Source organism: Nicotiana attenuata, chromosome 6, assembly GCF_001879085.1.
Source record: "Nicotiana attenuata strain UT chromosome 6, NIATTr2, whole genome shotgun sequence".
NCBI classification, from domain to species: Eukaryota; Viridiplantae; Streptophyta; class Magnoliopsida; order Solanales; family Solanaceae; genus Nicotiana; species Nicotiana attenuata.
In genome coordinates, this window is record NC_031994.1 from 42,461,428 (window position 1) to 42,478,933 (window position 17,506).

The 17,506-nt window shown below is 37.7% G+C and overlaps 1 non-coding gene across 1 annotated transcript; it reads left to right on the forward strand.

Annotated features, from left to right (window-relative positions):
- TRNAQ-UUG lies at nucleotides 13,273-13,344 on the forward strand. Its single transcript has one exon. It is a non-coding gene; the product is annotated as a tRNA-Gln (tRNA).

Consider the following 17,506-nt stretch of genomic DNA (forward strand, 5'->3'; position numbering starts at 1 on the left):
CCAACTTGAACCAACCAATTGGCGATCTACACCTTCTCCCATACAGAGCCTCGCACGGTGCCATCTTGGTACTGAAATGGTAGGTGGTATTATTAGCAAGGTCAATGAGAGGTATGTGATCATCCCAATTACTTTTAACATCAAGGACATATCCTCAACTATTTAAATAAAATGCTCTGCCTGGCCATAAAGTCTACGACGTTCTTTTTCATGTCGTTCAACCAATAAATCTCCTTGGTCATGATGCATATTTGGGAACCTGGATGGAAAGAATACCTAGAGTTATGGGCTTCAAACATGATCTTCCCTCATTAAGACCATCTATGTCTGGGACACACAATCTGTCCTAGTACCTCAAAGTACCATCATCTCCCCCTTATTCTAAAGCCATCGTCTTATACTTGTGAATCTCCTCTTTCAACTGCAACATGTAGGGATCATCAAATTGTTTCTCCTTCTTAACGTCTACTAAGGGGGAACAAGTCCTGTTCTAGACAACAACTCCGTCATCTTTAGAGTCCGAAGTCGAACTCCGATCTTGGCTGGTGAACTTCTTTTACCAGAGTTCTCTTATCTACCACAATCATGAGTTATACTTCCCACACTTTATCTTCTTAAGAACTTCCTGAAAATACTTATAGAATTGTTGTGAGCTAAGTCTTTAACCAGTACTCCGAAGAATAGAGTCTAGTACAATGGCACTACCCTCGTGATACATAACTGGGCATGATTTTATAGCTTTCTATGATCACTTTATCATCAATGACTAAACTCGGTGATCATTCTACTCACTTTGTTTTTCTTACACATGCTAGACATAATCCGTGTGGTAATTATACAATTTTCACTCATTATCGAACTGATTTTCTTTTTCATATCCCATGCTATTATTCGAGTTTCAGATCTCCAACTGGACTTACTGAAAATTTTCACATCACCCCTTAGACCAAAGGTCTTATACTTGTGGATCCTTCTCTTTTTGCTGGGATCCAAATAACTTTCCTTATTCTCTGCAATTCTTTGCACTCTACGTCAATGACGACTCATCTTCCAACTTACTTCTGAGAAATCTTTCTTACTAGGAAAAACTAAATTATTCACTTAACGGAAAGCTAATGTATTCACAACTATCATGTACAATCTTAATAATTTAACTTTGCTCACACTGTCAATCCTGGACCACATTACGATAATTCCTAAAGGCTATTCTTCTATAGTTTGTGCTCTCACTGCTAGCTTATTTTTTTCCCACTGCCACTGTACTTCGGGTTTTACTTAAACTCTTTGGGTTCTAACACACGTTCGGTATTTCAAACTGTTATCTTCTCACTAGAGTTAACCTTGCTATGTGAATCAAATTGTACCTCTACTAGCTCTGCTGAAAGTGCTAATTCACCGTATCAACTCAAAACTTACTTACTATTCTTTTACTAACCACCTGCTACCATCATGTTTTCTTGCTCTGCTTTGAATAACTAAAGTGAAGCATAAGGTTATTCTAACTTCCCTCACCATCCGACCCTGTTCTACGGTCGCATACTATCCTTTTTTTTTCTTCTAACTATGTGCATGGATCACACTTAGGGAATTCATCTTCCTTAAATGAATTTGGGATATCTAACCCCAAACTTTTTATACAATACTAAATCATATCATACTATAAACATCCCAGGTATTCATTTAGTCACATAACCTAAGGGGGAACTGCCATATCTTTTATCTTACACCAATAGCTGCTTCTTATAGTAACTTACTAACATGGTACTTCTAGTTCTGATTTGAATAAATCTAAACAACTTAAAATCATTCCCTAAAATTCAATGTTGCCTGCTCTTGCTTCTCATTTCGTACATCATATTATTCTTAGCTATATTTCCCTTAGGCTCTTTTCTGTCCAAAACTATAGTGATCAATTCTATGCCCGCTGCGGTTGAATTCTTAACCTGATACACCATGGGGTCTGACATACGGATACACTGCCATACTTATATGATAAATCACTTTATGCACCATCCAGTGAGTCTTGGGTCTTAATCCCTAAAATATGTGAAGATTTTGCTATAATCACTGTTTCTTACAATTTCTTTGAGCATCTATATGCATCACTGTATACTCACAAGTCTCCAGAAATTTTGATATATCAAAAATTGGAGATCTGGTAGCTGAATAACAAATAAATGGCTTACTGAATAACCATAAACCTGCTAATTGAAAGACTGTATAAGTGGTAACTGAGGTAAACTGATAACCATAAGACATGATAACTACGTTTGTACTTTCTGATAAGGTTATGCTCTAATCTGTACTACTATCCATTGCATCCCACTTTTAACATCCGCTCAAGTCTCATATATACCAACCCGTACTCCATAATTATACTCCAATGGGCAATTATCCTCTCTAGGACCTTAGGTTTCTCCTGCGCGTCGCTTAGGCATCCAATACGTTAGGAATTCGATAGGAAGAGAAGGTTAACTATTGCTCTAAGCTCCATGGCACGATCTAGAGTAGAAAGAAATGATACAATCCTGGATGTCTTGGTAGTTAACCGTTTCTATGAGTGGCTGACACACACATATAAAGGAAACTCCACTGGACACGACTTCATAGACTCCCTAAGACTCTTGAACCTAGGGCTCTGATACCAAACTTTGTCAAGCCCCGAACCTGGGCCTGGACGTAACACGGCACTCGGTGCCTGACTACATGTGACCGAGCGAACCAACTAGCTGGCTGAATCAACATGTGGTATCATAACATACTGAATGCAGAAAATAAACTAACACACGCTGATATACTGAAAGTCTGGATGATATAAATCAAAGTGCGGAAATACTAATACAATTCTGAAACATATTTGTAGCCAACATAGCTTAATATGAAAAGCCTGTGACTCTGTCTAACTGTTACTCTAGTCTATGAAGCCTCTAATTTGCACTGAAAACACTGATGTCTGAAAATACTGAAGACTGTAGTAATGATAATGCCCCAAAAGAACTGGGGATCACCAAATAGCTGGTACGAGAACCCTAGCGCTCTGAATCATCAACCTGTAAATCATTACCTGCATCGCGAGATGCAGGCCCCGGGCAAAAAGGGACGTCAGTACATTTGAATTGCACTGGTGTATAAAGCAACTGAAAGAAAGAATTGTAAATGCTTAAACTGAAACTGAGCTGATAACTGAGAATTGATAATTGATACTGAAATGATAACTATTGAAACAGAAACTGAAACGATAACTGATAACTAAAATAATAACTGATAACCGATAACTTATAATTGATAACTAAAATGATAACTGATAACTGAACTGATAACCGATAACTGGTAACTGAAATAATAATTGATAACTGAACTGAACAAAGGAAGTAAGGATATGAATACTCCCTCTTCTGAATGATGAACCACCTATTTATCTGAATAAATAAGTTGCAGCCTCAGGCCCAATATATATGTGCACAAACTGCGGCCTCGGGCCCAAGTATATGTATACATAACTGCGACCTAAGGTCCAAAATGCATAAAGCATAAACTACGGCCTCAGGCCCAAAGATGCATAAAGCATAAACTGCAACCTCAAGCCCAAATACAGGTGTTTAACATTCAGGAACTGAGAATCAAACTGCAATACATGATAATGAAATACTGAATCACACTGAGTTACATGATATTGGAATACTGGATCAGACTGAGTTACATAATACTGGAATACTGGATCACACTGAGTTACATAATACTGGAATACTGGATAACACTGAGTTACATAATACTGGAATACTGAATGGGACTAGACTGAGACATGTATTCTTGAACTGATTATGAACGCTGAAACTTCAACTGTTTATGGCATACTGAGTAATCTATACTAAGACTCGGGGGCATCAAACCCAAGTCTATATTGAATACGCACTGAGCTCACAACGTTCAGAATGAAAGTGGTGAACGAGCTATGAAGCTAGAGAATAGAAGTTCTACAACTATTCAAGAAACTAGGCTTAACTATATTTCTGAGGCAATTAGTAACGTCATAAAAGAAACGTAGTGTGGGGAGAATCATTAAAATTCCCAAACATAGAGAGTTAGCCTCACATACCTTAACTTCCTACTCTTGAGCATAATACAACATTCGCCAACCCTTTCACCTTTAATCTATATCAATACAAGTCAAAGAGATTCCAAATTAGCAACAATAGTCATGTTTTGGTCGCTTAGGCATTTTATCAAACACTCGGTGGCATAAAGCTTCATAGCCCTTATTAATGGTGTCTCTACACCCAATAACTCATTCTCTTGTTCCTACATAAATTCTAAAGTCTCAAATTGTTATAATCAATATTATTCTTTATCACCCATAAGGTAATCAACACCCATAACCAATAATAACCAATCAACAACCCAAACCTATCACCATTCATGCTTTTCTATCAAACCCATCAACTCATATCTCATGAAATAGAGTCTATAATCATTAAATCAATGATAAAATCAATTAGAGGGTGATGATATTACCTTTTTGACGTTCAATCTTCTTGAATTCGAGTTCTAGGGTTTATTCTCTCAACAATAGTGTCCCAATCGAATATCTAATGATATGGAGGGTTTACCCATGTTAATAAGATGTTGGGAAGTTGAAATTCACTTAGAATCACCATTAGAACTTACCTTGGGTGGTGGAAGGACCCTTAAGGAGTTAGGTTTTTGAGAGTTTTCCTTTCTAGAGAAAGTTTTTATGTTTTGGGGCTGTGGGGGACGAAATAAGGCTAAAAAACGACTTCCCAAGTCGTCCACCACGTCTCAGTAGGTGCGACTGCGGTCCCGACCGCGGTAAATCGCTGGGACACTGCCTCACCACCGCGGTCGCGGTAAAAACGCGGCAGGAACGTGGTGGTTACTTACCATTCTGTAAAACGGGCATAACATTTTGCACAGAGCTCCGTTTGGGCTCCACAATATATCGTTGGAAAGCTATCTCAATGGCCTACAACTATCATGCTTTGAGTATTTCCAAATTCCATGTGGCACTATTCTTGTATTGTTTGTATGTCTCAGGAATAGGGTCATTGGGGATATTGAAATGATGCTTACCTATTTAGAGATGTTCAAAATCGATTTAGATGACCATTTGTAGGTCTAATATGAATGTATATTCTACACCAGATCGGATATGTTTATTCAGCACAGCATTGTCTATGGATAGGTCTTCAGGCATGGTGGATGTTGTTCCTGTCACTATCTATTTCATGTGTTACTTCTATGCTAGGTGGGTTGTAAGGCATCTTGATTATCCACACTTGTGTTCTGATCCAGGTAGTCTTGTTATCTGAGTGAGATGGCACTCGAGACTCTGATTTTTTTATTGCACTGTAGTCGTGCTTAGGCCTTTGTGGCGCATGATGTCATCCGTCTCCCCAGGGTTATGTTTATGAACTTCGTGTGCTGGTGGTTGATATATGTGTGTTTTATGAGTATGAGCATGTTGGCTCGATAGGTGTTCCCATACTGATTGTTATGTGTGGATTGGGTGGCACGCCTCCACGGTTGTGATATTTGGATCGAGTTGCACGCCGCAACAGTGAGATATTGGGTACGGTTCCTTATACTTATTGTCACAACTCAAACCGCAGGGACGCGGTGGGCACCCGGTGCCTTACTCAACCGACTACCAACGTAATGTATCTTTCTTATCGTACTATCATAGGTAAGTGGTCCAGAAGGGCCATCATGGTATAACCAGGATAAAACATAAGGGAATACTCGACATAGGACGACCCAACATGATATACAAACTTATACATGTGACATACGGGCTATAAAGCCGACATGATCATTTGTAGACTCAAAACATAGGCCGACAAGGCCATACAAGTATCCATATACATGACATCTATCTGCAAGCCTCTAAGAGTACATAAACGTTATAAAGGCCGGGACAGGACCCAGCCGTACCAATCATTACATGTCCAAAGCATACTGACCAAATATGCAACTCCGGAGCAAGTGGAGTGCACCAACACCTTCCGCTGAGTTGATAGCCTACTAGGAGGACTATCAACCTGTTTATCCAGACCTACGGGCATGAAACGCAGCGTCCCCAGGCAAAAGGGACGTCAGTACAAATAACGTACCGAGTATGTAAGGCATGAAAGCAGTATGTAAAAGACATGAAAGAAACATGGAGTAAAGGACTCAACCTGTAAGTCTGAATAGCTCAGTGAATCATGACGTTTATAGTGTCATGTATATGCATATAAATGTCATATCATACATAGGTATATGCATACATAACATCCTCAAGCCTCTAAGGGCATCCCATCATATCATATCAGCCTCAGTGGGCAAAATCATCAACGTATACCAGATGATTAGGTAGTGGTGCGTATATAACGTCGTAACCTTTCCTCTACCCCATATACATATAATATTTGCGTATATAACTCCATGGGTCAATGTACATGTATAAATGAATGCAATGTATAAGGAAGTAAGTCGATAAGATCTCTCGGAATGTCATAAGATCAATATGCCTTCGGTTGATATCATGAAATAAACATTATCAACTTACGTATTTTCTGAGACCCATGAACAAGCGATATAATAATAGGACACATGGGGAATCAAGAACATAGGCACCCCTAGTACTTCTAAGAATAGAGTCATTTGTGAAAGTTGCACATTTGCTCGTTTTGCTTGTAGCATATGGATCATGCCAAAAGGAAAGATGGGATAGCCTTAACATACCTTAACTCTATTGAGTCCTTAATTCCTTCCAAGCAATTCTTCAAACAACTCAACTCAATCTACCATAGCATAAGGAGATTCGAAATCAGTGGTGAGTAAAGGCTAAGTCCACAACTTAAACTAGTAGCTCGTTTATGTAAATTTGGGCAGCATCTCCCTTGTAACAAGGGCCTCCTCCAGTACCATATACCAACAACAACAACCAAAGCAATACAATAAGAACAATATCAACAATAGGGTACAAAATATTTCATTAACAAGTCATCAACATATCACGACGAGCGGCAAGCTCGGATTGAATCCCTTTAGCACCCTTCAACTCCATTATCATTCATTCTTGAACTTAGTAATATATCCAGTATAATAACCAATACCTTTTAAGGATTTCCAACCTTGTACTCAATTTCAAAGTTACCAAAAATAGCCTAACGCAAGATAATATCAATGTGGACAACTTTCAAGTGCTTTATAGCCATTTCTTTTCTAGTTACCAATTTCCTCAACAAGATTGACATGCAAACCAACATAATAACACTAATAATATCATAGCCAACTTATTTTCTATAATTCCCAGCCACTTAAAGTCCATAAAAGCAACTTTCAAATCAATCCATCAAGAACAACAACATCTCAAGCTAATCCCAGTATTATCTTGTAGTTTATCATCCTAACAACTTAACCAACATACAAGAAAGCTTAAGCACAATTAGTAGGCTATTATGATCAACTTAGCCAGTAGCAACAACTTGAAATTTCAGCCAAACACAGCCCACAATTATCCGCAATGACAACACAACCTCAGAGAGGTGTTGTTCTTCACTACAACTAATTTTTTATGTTGAAATATGGTGTAATCACTTTGGAATCACTTAAAACCCTTATGTTATCTATTTAGGAGGGTTAGGAGGAGTGTAGGAATGAGGATGGGTCAAAAAATGAGAAATAAAGGTCGTCCAAACCGTTTTTAAAGTGAAGTAGGTCGACCATCGCCTAAGTGGGTCCGATTGGGAGCTACTTGCGCGATCTCGCGAAAATGCAAATATATATCTACTACAATATCGTATCAACAAACGGTTTAATAATTTAGAAACTAGACTCATAGATCTTCCATTTTATATGTGGATCATCCTATACTTGCAAGCATTTTAGGAGAAAAGCTCTGCAATATTTGACCTAATATTCAGGATATTATGAATGTAACTTGTGATGACCTTTGCCAACTTTTTTTCCACAACTCGCTTGACTTCAAAACTCAATATAAGACTATCATACGACTATAATAACTCATAACACAACCCCCTTATCATGTTAAGCACCCTAGTCTCACCCCAAAAGTACATGTTATAACATTCCCAACTTGTCGACTTCTGACGAAACTTATTTTTCTTCAATTCGTTTAGCTTCTAAGACTTCCAACGCTCTTGGTACTTGTTGTTCATGATCTTAAATATTAGTAAACTCCAAGGTAACACTATGAACTTACTTTATATGCTTCCAAATATAATCTCATTTCTGAGCTTACATCAATTGACTTACGACGTACTCTCACGTACGAAAACATTGGGTGTAACACTTATTTTGTGTCTTTTGTTTCTCACCTTTGATATAGGTTCATAGCATTTGTTTGCCTATTTTATTCATTACACATGCTGGATAGTTCTGTACTTGGGTTCGCTTTTCCTTATTGGTCATATTTGAGTTGTGGCTTGTTGGTGCATTGATGATGTCATATGATGTTTTAGACGGTTTTGATGTGGCTAATGACCGAGCAACTTGTACTGAGTGAGACAAGGTTCTTGGACCTAAAATTAGTGCAATCATATTTGTATAACATATGTTGGAGGGAAAATGTCACTAATCAGTTCAGAATGCGACAATTGTTCTTGTCGAGCAGAGAGACTCCATGAGTTATTGAGTTGATGGTTCGTCATGGATTTCTACACATCTCTTGTAGTATTCAAGGGTTGGAACATGGCTTATATGTGTCTTGAGGTATATTACAGGCATCGGATTCATAAATTTATAGGTATTGTGGTTGGAGGATGTTACTATGGGCAAATGAATTATGCGGCACATTGTGTGATTACAGCGTGGGTGTGTGATCATGTTTTGGTACGACTTGTTGAGATTTATATGGTGTACATATGCTAGAAACGGACCTTGTAGAGAATTTCGGATGTTGGAATTTGGTTCTAAGGCTTGTGGATTAAGGTAGCAGGAAGGATATTCATTCTGGGTTGAGCAAATATGCTCATATGCATTGTGATGGCATGGGGAGGTGCACAAGGTGTTATACAGTGATTTTGCGAATTTGGAACGGTACTTGGCACGTCCACTGATGAACGTATGTTTAAGTAGGGGAGAATGTAACGATCCGATCGGTCATTTTGAGATCTAGCAAGTCAGTCAGTGGTTTGAGATCTTGAATAGCTTCACTTTATATATTATGACTTGAATGTAGTTGGTTTTAATTTTCGAGATGTTCGGAGTTGATTTGGAGAAATAATTCTTAATTCCAAAGCTTTAAGTTGGAAGAGTAGACCAAGGTTTGACTTTTGAGTAAACGATCTCAGAATCGGGATTTGAAGGTTCCCATAGGTTTGTAAAGTGATTTCGGACTTGGGCGTATGTTCGGGTTGTGTACCGGATGGCCTGGGAGCGTCTCGCCACTTAATATCAAAAGTTTTTATTTTGTAGGTTTTAAATTTGCTAAGTTTGATTTGGAACGGATTTCGGTGTTATTAGACTCCAGATGGTGTTTTTGGACCTTAGATAGGTTTTTTTTATTGATTGGAACTTGTGTGTGAAGTTTAGTCGTGATCCGAAATATTTAAGTGTGATTCGAACGCGTTCGGCGAAGTCTGAAGGTTTGAAAGTTAAAAGAAGGATTTTGATCATCGATTCGTGGTAGCATTTTGAGCCTTTGGATAAGTTTGAATAAGGTATTGGGACTGGCTTGTATGATTGGACGGGGTTCCAGGGGCCTCTGGTGTGGTTAGGGATGGTTTCAGGCCAAGTTTGGGTGTTTGTTGCTGCTGGTAGTGGCTTCTAGTATTGTTCTTCGCGGACGCGGTAGGGAACACGTGTTTGCGATGAGGGATTTTGGCTGCTGGGAATTTGTGCTAGCGAATGCGACAAAGGAGTCATGAAAGCACAAAAAGAACTGGGGTCAGGGGCTTTTAACATACGCGAACACGACGAGGGAGTCGCAAACGCGAATGATAGCAGGCTGGCAGATTTGCCCTTCGTGAACGCGGAAGGTCGACCGCGAATGCGAATGAGGGGATTGATGTTGGGGGAATTTAGTCATCACGAACGCGATGGTTGGCTCGCGAACGTGAAGCTGTGGGGTCGATAGGCCTTCGCCATTGCGTTGGTTTTCTTGAGAACGCGATGAAGGGCCAGGCAGAGTCTTATAACAGTGAGCTCGGGGATGAGCTCATTTATTTCAATTTCCCTCTTGTTAAGGAGATTTGGGGTGACTTTGAAGAGGCATTTTCATTATCTATCATGAGGTAAGTGATTCTCACTTGTTGTGAGTTAAATATATTGATTTTTATATCGATTTGAGCATGGAAATTAGTAGAAATTGTCGGATTTGGAAGAAAACCTAGAAGTTGTATTTTTGGATTTTGACCACGAAATTGGACATAAATTGGCAATAAATTATGTATTTTGAGTTTATGTTGTTATGGGTAATATTTATCTTCGAGAATTCGGGCGCATCGGTCCAGGGGTTGACTTTTTTGACTTTTCGTGTGGAGTTGGGAATTATTTTTATTTCCTAAACTACGAATTTTTGAGTATATTTTGATTAGTTTTCATGTTCTTTGATTAGTTTCAGATCATTTGGCATTGGTTTGAGGCGTTAGAGAGGCATTGGAGCCGGTTATGGAATTTTAGAGTGAGGTAAATCTCTTGTCTAACCTTGTGAGGGGGAATTTATCCCATATGTGCTATATTTATTATGTGTTACGTGTTATGGGAGCAACGCACGTATGAGGTGATGAGTTTCCGTGCGTATGCTAGATTATTGATCATGTCCGGGTAGACTTAGACTCACACCTTGCTTAAACTGTACTACTTGTTTTATCCTTGCATGTTTAGATGCTTTGATTTACATTTTAGCCTGAGACTAGACTTGCTTAGAGTATCGGACTTGTATTTTAGATACTTGACGAGCTACTTGATTAGCCATGAAAGTTGTACTTCCCTTATGAATTTCTCCCGCATTGTGTTTGTCCGAAAATTTTCTTGAATCTTATAACTCATACGTATATTCGTTAGTGGGGCCAGTGACCAGTCAAAGTTTCATAGTCTAATGGGATCTGGATGAACGCCTCGGCAATACTCTTATGGAATCGGGTCGTTCGCCTCGGCAGTATCATGCAATACTCTTATGGGATCGGGTTGTTTGCCTCGGTAGGATTATGTAGCACACTCTTATGGGAATCGGGCCGTTCACCTCGGCAAGAATATGTAATACACTCTTATGGTATCGGATAGTTTGCCTCAGAAGAACTATGTAATACACTTTTATGGGATCGGACCGTTCGCCTCGGCAGTTTTATGAAATACTCTTATGGGATCGGGTCGTTCGCCTCGGCAGAATCGTGAGTGATATTTGATAAGGAATCAGTGTACCTATGAGTTTTCCTGACTTGAGATGTGAAATTTTATCTGGTGTTGACCATTATGAATTACATTCGAGGTAGTATCCGGTTATTGAGGGCTTCGTATTTATTCTACTATTGAGGATCATATTATGTACATATATTTGTTGCCACTGTTTTACTTGCCATGCTTTGTACCTGTCTACTTTTATTATACTTGATTTATTGGACCACTAGTAAGTATCGATGTCGACCCTTGTCACTACATCTTCGGGGTTAAGCTAGATACTTACTAGGTACGCATTGATTTACGTACTCATACTATACTTCTACACTGATTGTGCAAGTACGAGATATTTGGTTGTCATCTTGGTGCAAAGGCGCAGCTGTTGAGAAGACTTTGTGGTGAGTTACATTCCACGTTACGATCCGCAGCACACAGAGCCCCCATCTTATTCACTTATTATATATTGTCTATTTTATATTCCAGACAGATGTTGTATTAGTATTGTACTTTCTAGAAGATGCTCATGAACTTGTGACACCGGGTTTTGGGGATTTAGATCTTGCTCTTGGTTGTGTTCCACTATGATTTTTCTGGTTTATATTTTGGCCTCATTCATACATTTAAAATAATAAAGTCTACCTTTTCTATAAAAATGAACGATTTTCACTCTTTATTTCTTTAATTGATTCGAAATGCATTTTTGGATCAACTATTGATGTGTTGATTAAATTGTTGGGTTGCCTAATGGTAGCGTTGGGCGCCATCACGGCCTACAGTAGATTTTGGATCGTGACATCTGCAATGGTATTATGTATATATGGATCGGGCTGCACGCCGCAACGGTGTGTGTGTGTGTGTGTGTGTGTGTGTGTGTGTGTGTGTGTGTGTATATATATATATATATATGTATATTGAGTTGCACGCCATAATGGTATTATATACATATGGATCGGAATGCACACCGCAATAGTATTATATGTATAGATCGGATTGCACGCCGCAATGGTATTATATATATGTGGATCGGGTTGCATGTGTGGAGGGGGGAGGGGAGGGATCGGGTTGCGCGCCGCAACGGAGAGGTTGTATTGTAGTTATATTTTGGCTGTTGGTTTCCTTTACCGTATCATGTTGTGAAACTGAGAAATGATGATATTCTAGGGTCCTCTATCATTTATATTTTTGTTTCATCTACTATGTGGTTATTCGTTCTCTATCTCGTATTGCTCTTTCTGCTTATTATCTGCACAGGTTAGGAAAAAAGTGAATATCTTTTAACTTGAAACCTCGTCACTAATTCACCAAGGTTAGTCAAGATACTTACTGAGTACATGGGGTCGGTTGTACTCATACTACACACTTCTGCACCTTGTGTGCAGATCTTGGAGTTGCGTAGCTGTGGAAGACGAAGCCTTGCATTGAAGATGTTTCAGTGTTCTAGATTCATGCTACCTCTTGTTCATGGTAGTTTAGGACTTCAATTCTGTTTATATAAATTTCAAATAGATATTATACTTATTCTTTATATCGGTGTTGTAAATCTAAATCATAGTGGCTCATGACTTGTACTACCAGTCATTGGGAAGTTGTGTAGAATTCAGTTATTCTCATTCTTGTTTTTATTGATCTTTCACTTGAGTTACCTTGTTCTATGCTTGGCTTACCTAACACTGGGGTTAGGTGCGATCGTGACTAAGTGTATTTGGATCGTGACAATAAGTTTATGTGGCACATAACTCTTGTTGCCCTATACTCACATCTCTTATAAAGTATTTCACAAATCAAATGTTACTAGTAAGTTCTTTTCTTAATTCCATTAGGAAGGAACGATATAACCTCTTATGTTTTTAACAGTTTCTTTTACCTTTATCTAAATTAATAATGGTAAGTCTGGAATAAGCTGGTACATTGGGTTCTATGGTGTAGTGGTTAGCACTCTGGACTTTGAATCCAGCGACCTGGGTTCGACTCCCGGTAGGACCTTTTTTCTATTACTAGTATTCTTTTGTATCTTTTTACCTCTCATTCACAAAGTAACCTTGAAACGATTTTAGATAAGCCCGGGCCCATGTTAAGCTATGGCCCAAGACTGGAGATGGAATGTCATTGTTCTTTGTAAATTCCTCTTGTTGTTATTTGGATTGTTACACAAATAGCCAATTTAATGTCTACTTTTTCTAGTCGGTATACATAAATTATACATTAATTATTCATAGTTATAAGTATATTTAGAATTATACATTTAGTATACATCTGCTGGCTATTCTATGCGCCGCTTTACTCTAAGATTAGATAGATGGTTATTTTGTTACACAAATAGTCGACCTAATTTAATTAGCCCATCATGCACAAGAACAGAGTTCAGTATTTAATTGGCCCAATAAACTTCTATTTCACATCGTTGAAGTCTTAAGTCATTTGGCTAGAAAAGGAAGACTCATGGACGTGGTAACTCGTCATTCGTCAAATAAACCTTCGATGTGTTTGCGTAAATTATTTGACTGAGGTTTTCATCTGTAACACAAATAGAACAATCTTGAAAATAATATATTTCTGACATTAGGACTATTTGGAAAACCTCCATTGGCGTATAACCTTATGATCCATTTCTTGGCGGTTTTCAGGTGTTATATGTATTTTTCATAGAAGATATTCGTAAATGACACATACTAAGAAAACAATTGACCAACAGACAATTCTACCCTGATCCTAGCTTTAAAAGATTGAAAAATACCAAGTTGGGACATCAATTGAAGTACCATAAAAGTGTCCGGGAAATTGGAAAGTATAACTAAAGCGACGAGTTGAACTACGTTAACGTGTTAAAAGATTGAATGTGGTATGTATGTGGACTTCGTCTTGCGCATAATGTCTAAGCTGTCGTGAGGGCTTTTGCATCTATACCCGGTTTTGAGGTCACAATTGAATCTATACTCACTTTGCAAAAAACAATTGCAAGCCTATCCACTTTACGATCAACTTCAGACTTATCAGGTATGAAGTTTAAAAAAACAACTAATCTGAAGTGAACAAATTGCACTTCAGATGCACTTAAGACCAAATAGGTTTGAAGTGCAACCAATGGTTTCATGCACTAAAGACCAATAAGTCTGAAGTGAAAAAATGCACTTCAGATGCACTTAAGGCCAAAAGGTCTAAAGTGCAACAAACGGTTTCCTACACTTAAGGCCAATAAGTCTGAAGTGAAAATTTGCATTTCAGATGCACTTAAGGCAATAGGTCTAAAGTGCAACCAATAATTTCATGCACTTAAGGCCAATAAGTCTGAAGTGAAAAATTGCACTTTAGATGCACTTAAGACCAAATGGTCTAAAGTGCAACAAACGTTTTCCTACACTTAAGACCAAAAAGTCTGAAGTGAAAAATTGCACTTCAGATACACTTAAGGACAAAAGGTCTAAAGAGCAACCAACGTTTTCATGCACTTAAGGTCAAATAGGCCTGAAGTGCAAATTGCCCAGAAACAAAAATTTGTTCTTCGAATTTTAACAATCCAATATACGATTTAATACCTAAATCTACTCCAAATAAGCTCAAATTTGAAATATAACCTCCAAATATCATCAAGAACATACCACAACAACGATAAATTTAACGAACCCATTTTGCAATTAAGAAAAAAAACTAAGCAATAGTAAAAAATAAAGCTCTACAACAACACCAGTGGCGGAGCCACGATTTTCGTTAAGGGGGGCAAAATATAAAGAAATAAACTCACCAAAAAGTAAAGGGGTGTCACTATATAGTATATATAGTTTAAAAAACTTACCGAGCTATGCAATGTAATTTTCCGGCGAAAGGGTGTCGTTTGACACCCCTTTGGTGCATGTGGCTCCGCCACTGCAGCTCACCACTGTAAAAAATCATAAACTATCTTAAAGTATGTTCACAAACACCATATAAAATTAATGTTACCCTAAGAAGAAGAAGAATGAGACCTGAAGTTGTATAAACAGTGGCTACAAGTTAAAAAAATTAAAAAGTGGATACAGGTCAAATGGGGGAGACCAAATAGGCCGCCCCGTGCAATTTTTACGTTGTCGTGGCCTCATTTGTTTTGTTTTTTTAAGGTGAAGACGTTTGAATCTTAATACATATCTGAATATCAAGATATGTATTGAGATTAAGACATCTTAATACACATCTAAATATTAAGATGTGTATTAAGATCTGAATACTAAATGATTAAGACTATTTATTTTTTTAACATCTAAATATATAAAATGTATCTTTATATAAAAATTAATTAATATAAAATTTGAATAAAATATTAATTGGTGGTGGTGATGGCTAACGCAGGTGCCTGAGAGTGCCCACTAGAGGCGGTGCTTGTTGGTGATTTTGGTTGATGGTGGTGGTTATGGGTAGTAGCTAGTGGTAATTGGTAGAGAGAGCGATTATGGTTGAGGATGGTGGTGGGTGGTGATAGCTAATAATGGTAGGTGATGGTGGTAGTTGTGGTTGTGATTGAGGAAGGCAATGGTAGGTGGTGGTAGTTTATCATGGTAGGAGGTGCTGGCTATGGTTATTGATGGTGATGGTGTGGTTGGCTGTGGTAGTTGAGTGGGTGAGTGCGTGGTTATGGTTGAGAATAATGGTGGTGGGGGCGTTGGGTGGTGGTAGTGATAGCGGCTATGGTTGAGGATGGTGGTGGTAGTTGATAATGGTAGGCGGTGGCCAGGGGCGGATTTAGGGGGGCGCAAGGGTGTTCACCCGAACACCCTTCGCCGAAAAATTACACTATATATATAAGGCAAAATCTGTTTTTTACTTCTATCTATTAAGTTTTGAACACCCTTAACATAATCCAAAAGTGTAGTTTAGTGGTCAAGGGGATTCAAAATATACATAAGGTCATGGGTTCAATTCCCACTAGCTACAAAAAAAAATTTTGAACCCCCTTCGTGAAGATCCTGCCTCCGCCACTGGCGGTGGCAGTTAGTAATGAATGTGGATGATAGTATCTTAATGAGATTAAGTCTTGGTTATAAATCTTAATCATACAGACCTATTCAAAGTTCAAACCCATTAAGTGCTTGTGAAGTAAAAAAGTTAAACACACTTGATTATTAAGATCTTAATGATGAAAATTTAGACTTTAAAAACAAACGCACTTAATGTATGAAATCTGAATGATTAAGATTCGAAGCTCCGTTAAGTGCGGAAGAAATGAGGCTCTAATCGAACTTGCAAGCAACTCGTAATGTTTGTCGACCTTTACTATGTGATTTTTTTTTACTTGAATTGTTTTCTAATATTACTATCTTATAAAATTTATGGTCGACTATTTTTTAAAAAGAACAAAAAAAGACAACGAATAAGTAAAACACAATTGTATAGTTGGCGCTTGACCATGGTTGTTGGCAGTTGGCATCACACATTATTATCTGTTATAATACTTCCAATTATTTAGTGCAACTGCGTTGTTTAATTCTATTCTAATTTTTCTGGGACACCTTTGCATTTTTGGTCAACTCATACACCGAATAAATAAGTGATTGGTAAACTACCCAATATACTCAAATGTGTAGAGTGTATAGCTCTTGAAAATTTCTAAACAAATATGTATTCATAAATAGGACACTCGCAAAGATCGTGATAAAATGTTTGCATTTATCTAATTACTCGACCTTGTACATGATTTTAAATTAGACTTCAAGTCATAAGATTTGTGCCTTCAATACTTAATTTATGAGTCATTTCCTTGGTTAAAAACTCTTTGAATTAGACTTAATTTTTCAGAACATACTTGAGACAATTTTGGCGTCGTGATACATGTCATGACATTTATCTAAGTTCGAATTGATACCTATAGAGTTGACACTGCATAATATACATTTTTAGAAAAGTAAAAACTGTATAACTCATCAGAAAAAGAAATGCGTAACTGCTTTCGAGGTATCATTGAGTCATAAAATGGGTTTTAATGGATTTTTAAAAGTTTTTTGCCCATTCGCATTAAAGTTATGACGTTTTTAGATCATAGTTTGACTTTTTATTCTCAAAGAACTAGTATTAGAACCCGCGCAATGTACGGATAATTTGACAGAATATTAATCTTATAAAACTATAATCTAATATATCATATTATTTTAATAAATATTAGTTGTTATTTTATTATTTA